The sequence below is a fragment of the Anser cygnoides genome, unplaced genomic scaffold, assembly GCF_040182565.1.
Source record: "Anser cygnoides isolate HZ-2024a breed goose unplaced genomic scaffold, Taihu_goose_T2T_genome scaffold_42_1, whole genome shotgun sequence".
NCBI lineage: Eukaryota > Metazoa > Chordata > Aves > Anseriformes > Anatidae > Anser > Anser cygnoides.
This window is the reverse complement of record NW_027103066.1, coordinates 1,415,000-1,433,488: the sequence shown is the minus strand read 5'-3', so window position 1 is coordinate 1,433,488 and position 18,489 is coordinate 1,415,000.

Below are 18,489 nucleotides of genomic sequence, written 5' to 3'. Positions count from 1 at the left end.
CAATGTGTGATGCTGTGCTAAGAAAGTATGTCTGTGTAGGAATATACACTTCAGTGAAGCAAATATGCAGAGGATGAACCATATGCCTAAAGGTAAATAAAAAGGTCATCCATAAGTCACCTAGAGGGGGATGGGAACCAGGGATTCGACCTTTCCAAAGTATACAGGTAGACTTTACTGAGTTACCTAAAGCAGGGAGACTTAAGTACTTGTTTGTCCTAATTGACCACGTGACTGGATGGGTGGAAGCTTTCCCCTCGGTATCTGCAACTGCAAACACGGTGTCTAAGGTATCACTGGAGCAAATAGTCCCTAGATATGGGATAGCTGAAAACATTGATTCAGATCAAGGAAGTCACTTCACTTCACAAGTACTGCAAGGGTTAATGCAGGCCTTAGAGATTGAGTGGGATTTTCACACCCCCTGGCACCCCTCCTCTTCTGGGAAGGCAAAGCGAATGAACCAGACATTAAAGAAGCAATTAACTAAATTAGTGTTAGAAACCCAACTTCCTTGGGTAAAATGCTTACCTTTAGCACTGCTCCAGGTTCAAACAGCACCAAGAAAGGATATAGGAAATTCACCGTATGAGATGCTGTTCGGATTACCCTATCTGGGCAGAAGGGATGAGATACCGCAATTCGAAACAAGAGAGTTTTCTTAAGAACTGTATTCTGGGGTTGTCCTCTTCTTTGTCATCTCTCAGGACCCGTGGGAAATTGGGTCCTGATTCAGACCTGGAAAGGATCAACTCCGGCCTGAATGGGAAGGACACTTCCAAGTACTACTAACCACTGAAACAGCCATAAGAACTGCGGAAAAAGGTTGGACTCGCTATACTCGAGTGAAGGCATCCGTCGACCCTAGTACCTGGGAAGCTGTTCCTACAGAAGACTTGTTGGAAGCTGAAATCGAAGAGAAAAATCTCATAGTGGACGCTGAGTGGGATAAGAGCTTGCAATTGTAAACTAACCTTTTATTTTCACAGGTAATTAATGAGTATGACTTGTGATTGAGAGAAAGGACAGACCTATAGTGAATTGAAGTGCTCCCAAGGGGGGTTTGTTATAGTAGTAGTGTACATCTTATTCTTTGTATTGATAATTATTTGGAAACCTGAGGTTTAAAAATAATGACAGGGAAAAATCAATTATTAATTTTGGTTTTAGTGATTGTAGGCCTCAGAGAAAGCCTTGGTCAATTGGCAACTTGGAAAGGCATGACCAGATAATAGTAAGACGGGATACCCCGTCAAAATATGGGTGAATGTGACAGAGGGTTATGTACCACAATCTGTCATGTTTGATGCTTGTGAGGTGTTAGCTTGTGGAGATTTAAAATGCCCAACGACAATTGAGCAGAGAGAACAAATAACTGGGAGAGGCCCAACAGGCAGATTGAGAATAGCTATATGGAAATGATCCTCTATTTCCATCAGAGAAAGGGAGAAACTCAAGGAGAAAACAGGAGAGAAAACAGGAGGCCCTCTTTGAAATGCGGCAGTTCAAACATTGGAGATTGAAACAGGGTATGGGGATGTGAATGCCTGGATAGAATGGGTCAAATATACTGTCCAGAGTCTCAACCATAGCAATTGCTATGCTTGTGCCTCGGGATGACCGATTGCCCAGATAGTGCCCTGCCCATTGAGGTGGGCCAAGGATTCCCAGGGGATGCGATGTATGATTGCATTGTACCAAGAAAAGACTGCCCAGGGAAATGAGGCCTGTAAGTCTCTCTCTTTGCTGTTCCCTTCCTTGCATGATAGCAATATCAGGGTTCCCCCTGCATTCTCCACAGCTATAGGTAACCATACAGCTTGCCTCTCACGGCAGGGTGTGAGTGCTACCCAGCATCTGGGAGAATTTGCCTTGTGCACGAGGACGTTGAATGCTACCAGGCACTTGATGGGAAACTGCTCAAGAGTTGAGATCCCCAGGGCAGATCTCTGGTGGTACTGTGGAGGGAAGATCTTCCGGTCCACCCTACCATCTAACTGGGGAGGCACTTGTGCACTTGTTCAATTAGCTATACCCTTCACCCTGGCATTTGAAAGAGAAACATCACAAATACCCAGAAGAAGTAAAAGAAGCTTAGGAGTATCATTTGATGATAGAGCGTACATAGATTCTATTGGGGTGCCTAGAGGAGTTCCCGATGAACAGGAAGCCAGGAATCAAATTGCTGCAGGGTTTGAGTCACTGCTCTGATGGGTAACAATCAATAAGAATGTGGATTGGATTAATTATATTTATTATAATCAGCAGAGATTCATAAATTATACAAGGGATGCGATAAGAGGAATCGCTGAACAACTAGATGCCACCAGCAAAATGGCTTAGGAAAAGAGAATAACATTAGATATGATGCTTGTGGAGAAAGGAGGTGTGTGTGTGTGATACTGAGCAACCATTGTTGCACTTTTATACCCAACAATACTGCCCCGGATGGCATAGTAACTAGAGCATTGCAAGGGTTTACCACCCTTGCCAGTGAATTGGCAGAAAAATCAGGCATATTTACATCCTTGATCGTAGTAGCAGGAGTTTTGACAGCCGTTGGTTGTTGCATTATCCCCTGTGTAAGAGGACTAGTACAGTGGTTAACTGAAACTGCACTATTGAAACAAATGACCATGGAGCCACCACCTTACTCAGATAAGGTGATTATATTAGAGGAGATGGTAAGCAAAGAAGGTGAAGAAGAGGAAGATATCTACCAAATTACACCTTAGAGAAAAGTTTTGCAAAAATCAACAATTTATAAAAAAAGAAAAGGGGGGAATTGTGGGAATGGAAATGTTGTTTTTGCAGAGTTACATTGCTTAGAGGTAAGGAATGGGGTATTGAGATATGCTTGCAGCGATAAGAAAACTTAGCAGGTGACCTTGTAAAATGCAGACAACCAGACTCCTTAGAACAATTAGGTGAAAATCACGGTGTTAAGTCAAGTCAGATAAGTGAAGAAACATTACCACTTCAAACAGTAAAAAAGTCAAAAGAAATTTGAAATTTAACAGGCCGGCAACTGAAGGCCATGCATTGTCTGGGAAGCATCAGATAGATTGTGAACCTGGATTACCCACTCAGTGGGGAAACAAGGGAGGGTCCTGTCATCAAAAAGTATATAAACTGTGTTTTGGAACCAGCAGGCGCTCTCCTGCTTGTGGGGCGCCCGCCATTGCAATCGCGAATAAATTACTACTTCACTGAGATCCTCGCCTGAGCCTAAGTTATTGGCTACGGACTGTTTCTCACACATTCTAGAAGTTTTGGTATATTTGCTGTGGTGTTTGGTCAGTTTCCCAAGTATCGGGGGGCCGGGGGGGGGGGGGGGGTGGAGGGAGGGGAACATCCTGCTCCACCAGGGGCCTCTCCACAGGCCGCAGGGGGGCTTCAGCTCCGGCACCTGGAGCGCCTCCTCCCCCTCCTTCTGTGCTGACTTTGGTGTCTGTGGGGAGGTTTCTCACTCCTTGCTCTCCCAGCTGCTGTTGAGAAGCAGTTTTTTGTTTGTTTCTTTCTTTCTTTTCGTTTTCTTGGATGTGCTCTCACACAGGCATGGACTGTGTTGCTCATGGCTTGGCTCTGGGCAGCGGTGGGCCCCTTTGGAGCCAGCTGAAACTGGCCCTTATCTTACATGGGGCAGCATCTGGATTCTTCTCACAGATGCCACCTCTGCAGCCCCCCACTACCAAAACCTTGCCTCGTAAAGCCAGTACAGCTCCCTACCCCCCCGACATCATATATATTAGAAAAGTAATAGTATCCCCTGAAGATTGGGATGGAGACATCTGGGGTGATCCTGATGTTAGTGAGACAGAAGATGATGATCCTTTTTTCCCCTCAAATCCCCCTGAATATGAAGCTAGACTCATTGTTAAAACAGAAATAATTGAAGGAACTTGGGGTGGTACTCTGCGAGATACTACACAAACCATCCCCTGAGATCCATTACGACTGACAAATTTGCAAGACATATAGCAGAAAACCAGGTGAAACTGAATACTTGTGGTGAATATGCCTAAGTGGTGGCGACCAGATAATGCTGAGTGAGGATGAAGCAAACTGCTATTGGGGTCTGGGAGTTTTCTCAAATGTAGGACCCAACCTGGCAGATAAAGTCCATTCTATCACCAGTCAAGTAGCTTATTGGGCTGGGGAAATAGACACCATGGAGTGAGGTGAACCCTCCTTAATCTCTATTAAATCTGTAAGTGAACTTTCTACAGACGTCACAAAAGCCGCTTGCATACCAGCCTTGCACGAATGAGGACCCCATAATGTCCCACTATCTGCTACAGTAGATTTTGCAACGGTCAAAGCATTCAGTAGAGGAGCCCCGACAATTCTTAAACCCCATCTAGTTGCAAAACAAGATGAGATTAAAATAGATACAGAATATAATCAAAAACAAGGTGATAATGCTTATAATGCTCTCAGACAACTCCCTACATGGGCAAAATTAATAAATGTCATTGTTAACTACAGCTGTGAAATGAGATAATGCACCAACTGAAAACAAACGTGAAGCTCCGGAGAGGAGATCATAAGGTGAGACCTATGAAACAGGGAAAAGAAACTAAATCAAAGGGAAATAAATCTAAAAACCTGCAAACATAATCTCGAGAATGGAAAAATGAGTTATGGAGGAAAGCATTAGCCCTAGGCATTCCCAGAGCAGAAAATTCAAGGTCAGCCTACTGGCATTATCTTGAGTCTGATTGAAGCATTCCAGAAACAAGATAACGGTGAAGGGAGGGAATGTATTTTGACTTCTTTGGTGCCAGTTCCCAGAGAGGGAGACAACCCCTTCCTTCCCCTTATGGAGGATTTGCAGGCCAAAAAATGAGTAATGCCCAGAAGGCAATTGGGTCTGCCTGTCTGGAGAGTGGAGGCTTATCAGTGTATAAGTGATGATGGCCTATATATTTTAATACCAGTTGGTCCTCGAGGACAATTGGTGAAGTTTTTAATAAATAAGGGAGCACGAATTTCAATACTAACACAACAAGATGCCGAGAAGCTGGGTGTGAAAGATTACTGGTATGAATGGAGTGAGCATTATTTGCCAAACTGCCAAAGTCAGTTTATGGCTCCCAGGTGAGAAGCACATATCCACTACTTCCTTTGCAATTAAAGACCATGATAAAAATATTTTAGGTTTCAATGTTTTAAACAGACAAACCTGTTGTTTGCCGAATGCCAGTGTATGGTCCTTCGGCTCAAACACTGATCCCAAACACAGTAGAAATAGGGACGCTACAGCGCATGTACTTCACGCAGCCCCTGCACTCCCTGGTTCAAAAATTACTAATGTACTGCAATATCCAATTTCTGCTGCAGCACAAAATGGGATTTCTGAAGTCATAGCTGATTTGGAGAAACAACACATTATCTCCAGAACCCACTCCCCATATAACTCACCTGTCTGGCCAGTTCAGAAACCAGACAGGAAGTGGTGTTTAACAATTGATTATTGGTGCCTGAATGCTGTTAGGGGATCCCATTGTTTCCTCTAGCAGAACGGGGCTCCCCAGGCATCCGGAATTCACTCAAAGAGTTGACTCATTTAAAGCAGCAAGAATTTAATGGTGCCCATGTATTAGCTCAAGCTGGGTGCCTCCAAAGAGAAAGCATACTCAAAATTTTCACTGTATTCTTATATCCGTACAATCTTCATTTTGTCCACTATAGTCCAATCAGTTCTCAACACATATATATTCTGTTCCTTCAGACTGGTGGTTCTTTGTTGCAGGGCAGGATGGCTTCTGTTATCTCCCAAGGGAGGATGGCTTCTGTAAACAGGGCAGGCTCTGATCTGGCACCATCCTTGGTAAGCACATCCCCCCTTCCCCTTTAGGGCCACCCAGGCCCCCACAGGATGCTGCTCACTTGCTCAGTCACCACTTATGTTGTGGTTTAACCCGGCCGGCAGCTAAGCACCACACAGCCGTTCGCTCACCCTCCCCCCTCCCTCTCTGGGATGGGGGAGAGAAACGGGAAAGTGAAGCCGGTGAGTTGAGATAAAGACAGTTTATTAAGACAGAAATATAATAATAACAATAATAATAATAATAGTGATAATGATAATAGTATTAATAATAATAATGTGTAAGAAAACAAGTGATGCACAATGCAATTGCTCACCACCCGCTGACCGATGCGCAGCATAGGGTTAATAAGAGGGACTTGCGAGAAATTGTAATTAGAGGAATTAGAGAAACAGTACCTAAGTCTCAGAATTTTATTAAAACCTTTGAGGTTCAGCAGAGTAAAGATGAAACTCCAAGTGATTTATTGGAAATGCTTAGAGACAGGATTCAGGAATTCAGGATTCAAGTATTCAGGAATGAAACCTGATGACCCTGTAACACAGGGGCTTTTAAAGGTTAATTTTGTGATGAAAGCACGGCTAGATATACAAAGGAAACTTCAGAAAATAGAAAGGTGAAATGAATAACCATTAGAAAACCTTTTGAGGGAAGCCCAGAAAGTGTATGCAGAAGGAAAGATGAAAAGCAGAAACAAAAGTCAAAAATTATGGTCTCCACAGTGGATCAAGTGGTGAGACAGAGAATGGAGAGCCAACAGGAAAAGAGCTTACTAGAAAGACAAGGTTCAGGGTGAAATCAAGAAGAAATAGGAAATGAGTGGAAAATCAAAGTGGCCACCTCCTCCCCAGCCACAGCAGGAACAGGTACAGAGAAGATGTTTTAAATGTGGGAAGATAGGTCATTTTAAACGAGAATGCCCTGAATTGAAAAGGGAAGAGAGATTGTTCACTATCATAAACTCCGAATAGGGGGTTCTCTGAAGAGTGGTCCCACCAAGAGCCCTTGATAAATTTGGAGGTGGGACCTAATAAAAAGAGGTTGCATTCTTAGTAGATACAGGGGCAACCGGATCATCCTTAGCTTATAGGATACCAGGACTTAATTTGACTCGTAATACCTTAAGAGTAACAGGGGTAGAAAGATTTGGTATGGTAGTGTCACTTTTTGAGACTACTGAATTAAACTAGGGGACTAAAACAGTCACCGGGGAATTGTTATATGTACTCAAAGCAGGAACCAAATTATTAGGAAGAGATTTAATAGTAAAATTAGGATTGCAGTTGAAGATCCGTGAAAAAGGAATAACAGTCTCAATGACTTTATTAACAGAGAATGATGAAAACAAAATAAATCCCATGGTATGGGTAAAGGAAGAAAATTGAGGGGGACTTAGTATAACTCCCTTATAGATAACTGTTCAAGAAGGGAGTGGAATAGTATATTATAGTATAATATTCTATCTCTTTTGAAGGAAAAATGGGCCTGGAATCTGTAGTGCAAACTTTAATTAGGCGTGGTCTTTTGGAGCCTTGTATGTCACCATATAACACTTCAATTTTACTGGTACGAAAGCCAGATGGTTTGTACTGATTAGTACAAGATCCGAGAAAGGTTAATGAGATAATACGAAAGCGCCACCGAGTAGTTCCTAACCTTATACCCTGATGAGTAAAACTCCTTATGAACACGAATGGTTCAGTGTTATAGATTTGAAGGATGCCTTTTGGGCTTGCCCATTGGATCCTGAAAGTCGGGATATTTTTGCATTTGAATGGGAAGACCTGGAAACGGGCCATAAATAACAATATAGATGGACTGTTTTGCCTCAAGGATTCACTGAATCCCCTAATTTGTTCAGGCAAGTTTTGGAGAAGATTTTAGAAACATTTCAGATCCCAGAAGGGGTGATGTTGTTACAAGGCGTAGATGATTTGTTGATATCTGGGGTAGAAAAATCAAAGGTAAAAGAAGCAACAAATGAACCCCTGATTTTTTTTAGGAGAACATGGGCTAAGGTTATCTAAGGATAAATTACAATATGTGGAAAAAAGAAGTCAGATATCTGGGACATTTAGTCTCTGAGGGCAGAGGGAGAATAAACCCTGAAAGGATTCAGGGAATTGTGCAACTTCCTCTCCCTAGAACAAGAAGGAATTAAGGAAATTTTAAGGTTTAATTGGATATTGCGGACTATGGATAGAGACATATGCGCAGAAAACAAAGAGATTATATCTCAAATTATTGGAGGAAAAACCCAATATATTGAATTTGACAGAAGAAGGGAAAGAAATAGTGGAAAAATTAGAACAAAATCTGATTATGACACCAGTCTTAGCTCTTCCTGCCCTAACTAATAATTTCATCTTTTTATAACTGTAAGTGAGGGTGCTACTTCGGGGGTCTTAACCCAAGAATGGGGAGATAAAAGAAAACCTGTATCATATCCGTCTAAATTATTAGATCCTGTATCCCAGGGATGGCCAGCGTGTGTTCAGGCAGTAGCAGCAACTGCCTTACTGGTAGAAGAGAGCAGGAAATTGACCTTTGGGGGACAATTGATTGTTGTTACCCCTCACCAAGTGAAGACTATCCTTACTCAGAACGCAGAAAAGTGTCTGACAGACTCTAGAAAACTTAAATATGATTCTATACCAACTGAAAAAGATGATTTAACTATATGGAATATATTTTGAATCCTGCCTCCTTCCTGTCAAAGGGAATTGAAGATCCAATGGATGTGGAACATAACTCCTTCTAATAAATTACCAAAGATAAGATTAGATTTACAAGATGTACCCTTGGATGAAGGGGAAATATTGTTTATAGACAGATCTTCTAGGATGGTACAAGAAAGACGATGTAATGGTTATGCCATCATCAAAGGGACAGATGGGAAACCTGAGGAAATAGGAAGACTACTTAGTAATTGGTCAGCTCAAACTTGTGAATTATATGCCTTAAATCAAGCACTAAAGTTGTTACAAGGGAAACAGGGAACTAGACTAGGGAGAGTGTAACGCCCCTGACAAATGAAGATGGAGAACTGGTAACAACAGATGTGGAGAAGGCAGAGGTATTTAACAACTTTGCCTCAGTCTTCACTAGTGGTCAGGCTTCCTACATCTCTCGAGTCCCCAAACCTCTAGGGGGGGCTGGGGGAGCATAGTCCCTCCCACTGTAAGCAAAGACCAAGTCTGGGAACTCCTGATGCAACTGAACAAATACAAGTCTATGGGCTCTGATGACATGCATCCCAGGGTCCTGAGGGAATTGGCTAATGAACTCGCCAAGACATTCTCCATCATATTTGAAAAATCATGGCAGTCAGGTGAAGTCCACAAGTGACTGGAAAAAGGAAAACAACACTCCCATTTTAAAAAAGGGTAGAAAGGAAGACCCAGGGAATTAGAGACCGGTGAGCCTCACCTCTTTGCCTGGGAAGATCATGGAAAAGATCCTCCTGGAGGCAACGTTAAGGCATATGCAGGACAAGGAGGTGATCCGGGACAGCCAGTGTGGCTTCACCAAGGGCAAAGCATGCCTGACCAATCTGGTGGCCTTCTGTGATGGAGTAATTGCATCAGTCAACAACGGAAGACCAAACGATATCATCTACTTGGACTTCTGTAAGGTCTTTGACACGGTCCAACTGTGCTGGGTCTGTCTGGTATGGAGTCACTTTTCCCTGCAGCAGCCCACACAGTGCTGTGCTCTGCACTCGTAGCTGGAACAGCACTGGTATCACTCCGGTGTTGTGTCTATTGCTGTATAGTACTGGCACAGCATCAGGACTCCCTCCAAGCCCCCAAGAGGGGCCAGCAGGCTGGGGGTGGGCAAGTGATGGGGAAGGGACATGGCCCAGGGCAGCTGACCTAAACCAACCAAAGGGATATTCCATAACACCTGATGTCACACCCAGAAATAAAAAGGGGGGCTCTTGTGGGGGAGGGGGCTGTCCTCCCGAACAACTGTTACACGTTTTGAGGCCCTGCTTCCCAGGACGTGGCTGAACATCTCTCGTTGATGGGAAGTAGAGAATAACTTGTTTTTTTTTTCCCCTTTCTCTCTGTGCTTCCGAGCGGCCTTGTTCTTTTTTTCTTTTTTTTTTTTCCCATTCCCTTTCCCTTTAATTAAATCATTCTGATCTCAGACCTCAAGCTCTTTGCGTCGTATTTTCTTCCCCGTCCTCTTTGAGGAGGGGGGAGTAAGAGTGCGGCCGTGGTGGAACTCGGCTGCCCACCTGAGTAAAACCACCACACCAACACAACATCCTGATCACTAAATTGGAAAGATATGGATTTGAAGAGTGGACTATCCGGTGGATAAGGAATTGGCTCGATGGCCGCACCCAGAGAGTAGTGGTCAATGGTTTTATGTCCAAGTGGAGGCCAGTGACAAGCAGTGTCCCTCATGGGTCTGTCTTGGGAACAGGGCTTTCCTGCTTGCAAGATGCCTGCCATTGCAATTGCGAATAAAATGTTACTTCACTGAGATTCTTGCCTGAGATTGCATTATTGGCTAATAAGTGTTTCTCACAATAAGAGCCAGTTTCAGCCAGCTCCAAAAGGGACCTGCCACTGGCTGGAGCTGAGACAATAAGAAACATTGTTTGCGCCTCTGTGAGAGCATATTTAAGAAAGAGGAACACCTGCTGTGCAACAGCAGCTGAAAGAGAGAGGAGTGAGAAACACCCCTGCAGACACCAAGTTCAGTGAAGAAGGAAGGGGAGAGGTGCTCCAGGTGCCAGAGCAGAAGTTCCCCTGTGGCCTGTGGAGAGGACCATGGTGAAGCAGGCTATCCCCCTGCATCCCATGGAGTACCACAGTGGAGTAGATTTCCATGCTGCAGCCCACGGAGGACCCCATGGTGGAGCAGGTAGATCTGCCCTGAAGGATGCTGTGGCCTACGGAAGACCCCTGCTGGAGCAGATTCTGGGCTGGACCTGTAGCCTGTGGAGAGGAGCCCATGCAGGAACAGGTGACCTGGCAGGAGCTGCTACCCATCGGGGGACTCATGTTGAAGTAGTGTGCTCCTAATGGATGGACACCATGGTACGGACCTATATTTGGAGCAGTTCTTGAAAAGCTGCTGCCTGTGGGAAGCCCACGCAGGATCAGTTCAAAAGGACTGCATCCCGTGGGAGGGACCCCATGTTGGAGCAGGGGAAGAGAGTGACCGTGAAGGAGCAGCGGAGACAAAGTGCTATGGACTGACCGCAACCCCCGTTCCCCAGCACTGCTTGGGGGGACTATGTAAAAGAGGGTGGATGGGGAGAAGGTGTTTTTAGTTTGTTTTGAGTTTCTCAATGCTCTAGCTTGTTAGTAATAGGTAATAAATTACATTAATCTCCCTATGCTGAGTCTGTTTTGCCCATGATCATAATTGTTGAGTGATCTCCCTGTCCTTATCTTAACCCTTGAGCCCTTTCCATCGTATTTTCTCCCCCTTTTCTTTTGGGGAGGGGGAGTGAGAGAGCAGTTGTGGTGGAGCTCAGCTGCCCAGCTGGGTAAAACCACTACAGGTGACCCAACTTCACCGGTCCCCTGTAATGCGCATGCTCAATAGAGATATGTTAGGTGAGCTAAAACAACCAATCAAAAGTAGCTAGAAAGATAGTTGCACAAGTTAGCTGTGTATAAATAATGATGATTCAGGTCAGAGGTGTGCTTACTTTGCAAAAGATGACCAAGCACCTGACTGCAGAGTTATAATGAATTATTTAATTAAAAGACCTTCGTGTGGATTATGACTCTGCTTATTGCCCATGTGCACCAGGAATGAACCTACAGATAATAGCTTTGTCAACCCAGATGGGACTCCTAAATTAGCCTTGCCCGGTCCAACTCGTCAGCTTTGGTGTCGGAAGGCAAGATGCCAGAGACCAAGCACACACCAGTGATTTTATTGGGGTCCTTCCTCAGCCCTCTGAAAGTCTGGGGACAGTGAGTGGTACAGTGGCTCAACACTTTAAGGAATCCACCAAATATCTGGGGATAAAGGGGAAGTCAGGGTGAGTACAGTTGTTGTGGTTTAACCCGGCTGGCAGCTAAACACCACACAGCCGTTCGCTCACCCTCCCCCCTCCCTCTCTGGGATGGGGGAGAGAAACGGGAAAGTGAAGCCGGTGAGTTGAGATAAAGACAGTTTATTAAGACAGAAATATAATAATAACAATAATAATAATAATAGTGATAATGATAATAGTATTAATAATAATAATGTGTAAGAAAACAAGTGATGCACAATGCAATTGCTCACCACCCGCTGACCGATGCCCAGCCTATCCCCGAGCAGCCGGCCCCCCCACCCCGGCCAGCCACCCCTATATATTGTTTAGCATGACGTCAGATGGTATGGAATACCCCTTTGGCCAGTTTGGGTCAGCTGTCCTGGGTCTGTCCCCTCCCAGCTCCTGCTGCACCCCCAGCCTGCTCGCTGGCAGGACAGAGCGAGAAGCCGAAAAGTCCTTGGCCTGGTGTAAACACTGCTCTGCAACAATTAAAACATCAGCATGTTATCAGCGCTCTTCTCATCCTAATCCAAAACATAGCGCCCTACCAGCTACTATGAGGGAAAATTAACTCTGTCCTAACTGGAACCAGGACAACAGTTTATACCTTCCTATGAATTTCTGGAGAGTGTATTGTCAGCCTCATGCGTAGATGCTGTGGTTTGGCAAGAATGGGAGATGGCCCTGTGAGCTACTCAACCTGATTCATGGGTTAAAATCAAAGCCGAGTGTGAGCAGCTGCCAAAGGGAAAATGGGAAGCAGTCAGTCTAGAATCCCCCTTCCTCCCCCCTTGGATGTATCCTTAAAAATTGATCTAAATTTTGTAGTGAATATATGACAAAGGGTAAAATGAGGCAATATTGTAATCAGGGGTGGCCTCAGTACAAACTGGACGAGGGGGAACAACGGCCAAAAAATGGATCCTTCAATTATAATACCATATTGCAATTAATATTATTTTGCTGGCAGGAAAGAACATGGGACTAGGTGATATATGTTAGTGCTTTTATGTCATTGTACTGGGACTTGAGAAATCAGGCGTAATATGGATTGTGGGAAGATGATATTATGCTATGCACTGAAAAGAAAGGAGAGAAAGGAAGTGATGAACCCACAATTTATCTGCATCTAGAACAAGAAGAGGTTCAGTTACTGGTACCCTCACCACTACCACTGTATAATCCAGATGTTTCCCCTATTTCCGAGGCTTCTGTGGGGACTTCAGAGACCTCTCCTGAGGTTCAGGCTTCTGAGGTTTCTGCAGGGACATGGGAGGCCTCTCCCGAGGCTCAGGATGATTCTAATTTTAGCCCAGTAGCGCTTCACACTTGACAGAAGATGAAGCAAGCTATCCAGCATGCTGATAAGAGAGCATGCTTTGATTATGCTGGAGGACTCAGACTGACAGGGACCGTGGGATGAACTTCCAGTTTGCCCAGCAGATCCCCTGGTTCCACTGAACCTGGTGGGAGAAATAACTGATTTCCTTTTAGATACTGGAGCAACTCATTCATAAGTAACAAATTCCAATAATAGAAATAAATTATCGTTAAATAAAGCAAAAATCCTGACTGTCAGAGAGACAGGGAAGTGGATTTCAAGACCCTTTTTACAACCCATGGATTGTGAGATTGGAGGGAAGGTTTTGACAGACAAATTTTTATATATTCCTGAATGTCCTCTCCCTTTGTTGTCATGGTTTCGGCTAGGATAGGGTTAATTTTCTTCCTAGGAGTTGGTAGGGTGCTATGTTTTGGATTAGGATGAGAAGAGTGCTGATAACATGCTGATGTTTTAATTGTTGCAGAGCAGCGCTTACACTAAGACTTTTCAGCTTCTCGCTCTGTCCTGCCAGCAGGCAGGCTAGGGGTGCAGCAGGAGCTGGGAGGGGACAGAACCAGGACAGTTGACCCGAACTGGCCAAAGGGGTATTCTATAACACATGACATCATGCTGAACAATTAATATGGGGTGGCTGGCTGGGATGGAGAGTACCAGCTGCTCGGGGATAGGCTGGGCATCGGTCAGCGGGTGGTGAGCAATTGCATTGTGCATCACTTGTTTTGTACACATTATTATTATCACAGTATCACAGATTTCTAGGTTGGAAGAGACCTCAAGATCATCGAGTCCAACCTCCGACCTAACACTAAGTACTCCACTAAACCATATCGCTAAGCTCTACATCTAAACGTCTTTTAAAGACCTCCAGGGATGGTGACTCCACCACCTCCCTGGGCAGCCCGTTCCAATGCTTAATAACCCTTTCGGTAAAGAAGTACTTCCTAACATCCAACCTAAAACTCCCCTGTCGCAACTTTCGCCCATTCCCCCTCGTCCTGTTACCAGGCACGTAGGAGAACAGACCAACCCCCACCTCTTTACAGCCTCCTTTAAGGTAACTGTAGAGAGCGATAAGGTCGCCCCTGAGCCTCCTCTTCTCCAGGCTGAACAATCCCAGCTCCCTCAGCCGCTCCTCGTAAGACTTGTTCTCCAGACCCCTCACCAGCTTGGTCGCCCTTCTCTGGACTCGCTCGAGCACGTCCATGTCCTTCCTGTAGCGAGGGGCCCAAAACTGAACACAGTACTCAAGGTGCGGCCTCACCAGAGCTGAGTACAGGGGCACAATCTAGACCTGCTGGCCACACTGCTTCTTATACAGGCCAGGATGCTGTTGGCCTTCTTGGCCACCTGGGCACACTGCTGGCTCATATTCAGCCGACTATCAACCAATACTCCCAGGTCCTTCTCGGTCAGGCAGCTTTCCAGCCACTCATCTCCCAGCCTGTAGCTCTGCTTGGGGTTGTTGCGCCCCAGGTGCAGGACCCGGCACTTGGCCTTGTTGAACTTCATACAGTTGACCTCAGCCCATCGCTCCAGCCTAATTAATTATTAGTAATAATTAATTATTAGTAGTACTATTATCATTATGATTAATATTTTATTTTCTGTCCAAATAAACTGTCTTTATCTCAACCCACAGGCTTTCTTTCTTTTTTCCCAATTCTCTCCCCCATCCCAGAGAGGGAGGGGAGAGTGTGAGCGAACGGCTGTGTGGTGTTTAGCTGCTGGCTAGGTTAAAACACTACAGTCCTTTTGGCGCCCAAAGTGGGCCATGAAGGGTTGAGATAACGACAGATCTGAACAGAGCGTGTTAAAACAAAATTCTATTAAGCGTTACATTGGTTTAATAGTTGCTAAACACATTGTTGATTTTTGTGATCTCAAGTCTGCTGTGCCTGTTTTCCGAATTGAGTTATATAGCATATTACTTACTGTATGTGTTCCCTGTCGTGCTGCTTATCATTTCTGGGGGCTGGTATAGGGTTATTATTTTGCTGTACGGTGTAACACTGGCTTATGATATGATAAAATTACTGGTCATGAGACTAATCTGGTATTTGTACTCAGCATTGCCATCGACTCCATACTTTGGAAACCCTACCTCAGAAACTATTAATAATTACGCATTTTACTCTTTTTCTTCAGGGAGCCAGTCCATGGAGGGGACAGGGGGAGATGGTTTTTCCCACTTGTTCACTCTCCCTTTCTCCTTCACCACCCTCTTATCCTCCAAGCTAGTTACAATAGTTCTTCAAGACTTTGAATATCCTTGGGATGTTCAGACTAACATGGTGTTATTGTTATGTCTCCTGAATGCGATTCAGGTTTTGTTTAAGGTTAAACAACTACTTAGGAATCTCATCCAGAGATCTGTCCTGAGGCAGGATAGGTATGAGTGGCAGGGAGTGTGGGAGGATATGGGCAGGCATCTAGAGCAGCGGGCACCTCTAGTGCTTTGGAAATTCACCCCTGAACAAGTGCAAAATCCTAAAAAACTGACAGAATGCTTGAAAAAGGTGTGTTACCACTCTGGCAATTCCAGAAACACACAAATCACTGCAACGTGCTGGGTCTTGGCCTATGTTTACTGAGCTGCAATCGACACCACTTCAGCCCCTGAGGAAGGCCTAGTGGCTACTCCAATTCCTACGATGGGCCCCAAGGCTGAGCCAGGGAAACAGACTGTACCAGTGTCAATTGCACCTGTACCCAAGATGAAAAAACGGATGAGAAAGTCAGGTAGTTTAGAATGCAGAGGAACTCTTACTCAGACTGGGTGGGAAGAAGAAGACGAGGCAGTCTACTCTGAAGTGGCAGGGCCATCAGAGGAAGAGAAAGATGAAGATATCATAATATCATCTATAACTACCCAAGGCCTATACCAGTGTGAGCTATGAGATATGCAAAAAGATTTCGGTCGTTGCCCAGGTGAGCAGCTTGTCACCTGGCTGCTCCGGTGCTGGGACACCGAAGCCAATTGTGTGGAATTAGAGGGCAGGGAAGCCAGGCGGCTGGGATCCCTTGCTAGGGACGCAGGCATTGACAAAGCAGTTGGAGATGGAGCACGATCTCACAGCCTCTGGAGGCGTCTCCTGTCAGCTGTGAAGGAAAGGTATCCCTTCAAGGAAGATCTTGGATGTCAACCAGGCAAGTGGACCACTATGGAGAAGGGAATTCAGTACCTGAGGGAATTAGCTGTGTGGGAGGAAATTTATAGGGACCTAGACAATGAACAGATATCCACAGATCCAGATGAAGTCCAGTGTACACGACGAATGTGGCGGAAGTTTGTACGGAGTGCACCATCATCATATGCCAGCTGATTGGCAGTAATGATCTGGAAAGACCATGACGAACCCACGGTGGATGAACTGGTTAAACAACTCAGGCAGTATGAAGAAAGTCTCTCCTCTTCCCTACAGGCCTGTATCTTGGCTGTGGAGAAACTTTTTGGAGAGGTCCACCGACTTAAAAATAATTTATCTTCCTCCCCACCTGTACAAACCAGTGTCTCAGCTATCAGGGGTAAGCATCCTTCTGTGCAAGGAAGAAGATATAGTGGGTACCCAACACGTGCCACCCTGTGGTTTTAACTACATGAATATGGAGAGGACATGAGAAAATGGGATGGAAAATCTACCTCGACTCTAGAGGCACGGGTACGTGAGTTGCAAGGAAAAACAATCGCAGAAGGGGGGTTCTCTGAGAAACTTGCTGCTCCAATTTACAGCGGGCAGTCCTCCAGACACAGTAATGAAGATTCTGACCAGGACTAGAGGGGCCCTGCCTCCAGCCAGGGGGAGGAAAGGGACAATCAAGTTTATTGGACTGTGTGGATTCGATGGCCTGGCACGTCAGACGCACAGAAGTATAAGGCTTTAGTAGACACCGGTGCACAGTGTACTCTAATGCCAACAAGCTATAAAGGGGCAGAGCCCATCTGCATTTCTGGAGTGACGGGGGATCCCAAGAGTTAACTGTATTGGAAGCTGAAGTGAGCCTACTAACTGGGAATGAGTGGCAGAAACACCCTATTGTGACTGGCCCGGATGCTCCGTGCATCCTTGGCATAGACTACCTCAGGAGAGGATTTTTCAAGGACCCGAAAGGGTTCCGCTGGGCTCTTGGCATAGCTGCCTTAGAGACAGAGGACATTAAACATTTGTCTACCTTGCCCGGTCTCGCAGAGGACCCTTCTGTTGTGGGGTTGCCGAGGGTCAAAGAACAGCAGGTGCCAATCGCTACCACAATGGTGTACCGGCAGCAGTATCACGCCAACAGAGACTCCCTGATTCCCATCCATAAGCTAATTCGTCAACTGGAGAGCCAAGGAGTGACCAGCAAGACTCACTCTCCCTTTAATAGTCCTATATGTCCAGTGTGAAAGTTTAATGGCGAGTCAAGGCTAACAGTGGACTATCATTGTGATAAATTAGTAGGGGGTTTGTTCATTGTCTTCAAGGATGTAAAGAATCTGATAAGGTTTTGCAATTCACAACATTGTGATAAGGGGATTAAGCGAGTAGATAATGAGGAAGGGAGGTTGGGAAAACATCCTTGTTAAAACAAAGGATTCTGTGAAGAAACCCACCGCCAGACATCCTGTTTGCCACTTCACGACCCGCCCCCCCCCCCTTGAACACGAGTACAACGCGTGAAAAACAACGACCCCCAATAACGGACCGCGCAGCTTCAGAAGGCTCAACAAGTCCTGACAAGCCGGAACTTGAATGCTATAAAACAGTGACGCTGGAAAGGGAAGTTGCGTGCTGTGGTGGAGCGGAGACTCCCCAGCCGCCCAGCGCTGTTTTGCTTGTGCCTGCTTACTTAATAAAATATCTTCGATAGACCAGAAAATTACGTGGTCTCGCTTATAACATCGTGGCCTAAATGAAGTCACGCCACCACTGAGTGCTGCAGTGCTGGACGTGCTAGAACTCCAGTACGAACTGGAATCAAAGTCAGCCAAGTGGTATGCCACAACTGATATTGCTAATGCATTTTTCTCCATCCCTTTAGCAGCAGAGTGCAGGCCACAGTTTGCTTTCCCTTGGAGGGGTGTCCAATACACCTGGAATCGACTGCCCCAGGGGTGGAAACAGAGCCCTATCATTTGCCATGGACTGATCCAGTCTGCGCTGGCACAGGGGGAAGCTCCTGAACACCTGCAGTACATTGACATCATGGTGTGGGGCTGTGGGAGTATCACTATGGGGGTCGACAAGCCCCATGGTTGGTGATATCATCAGACTCATAAGGATGAAGCCATGAGGAATGTAAACAAGTTAGAAAGAACAAAG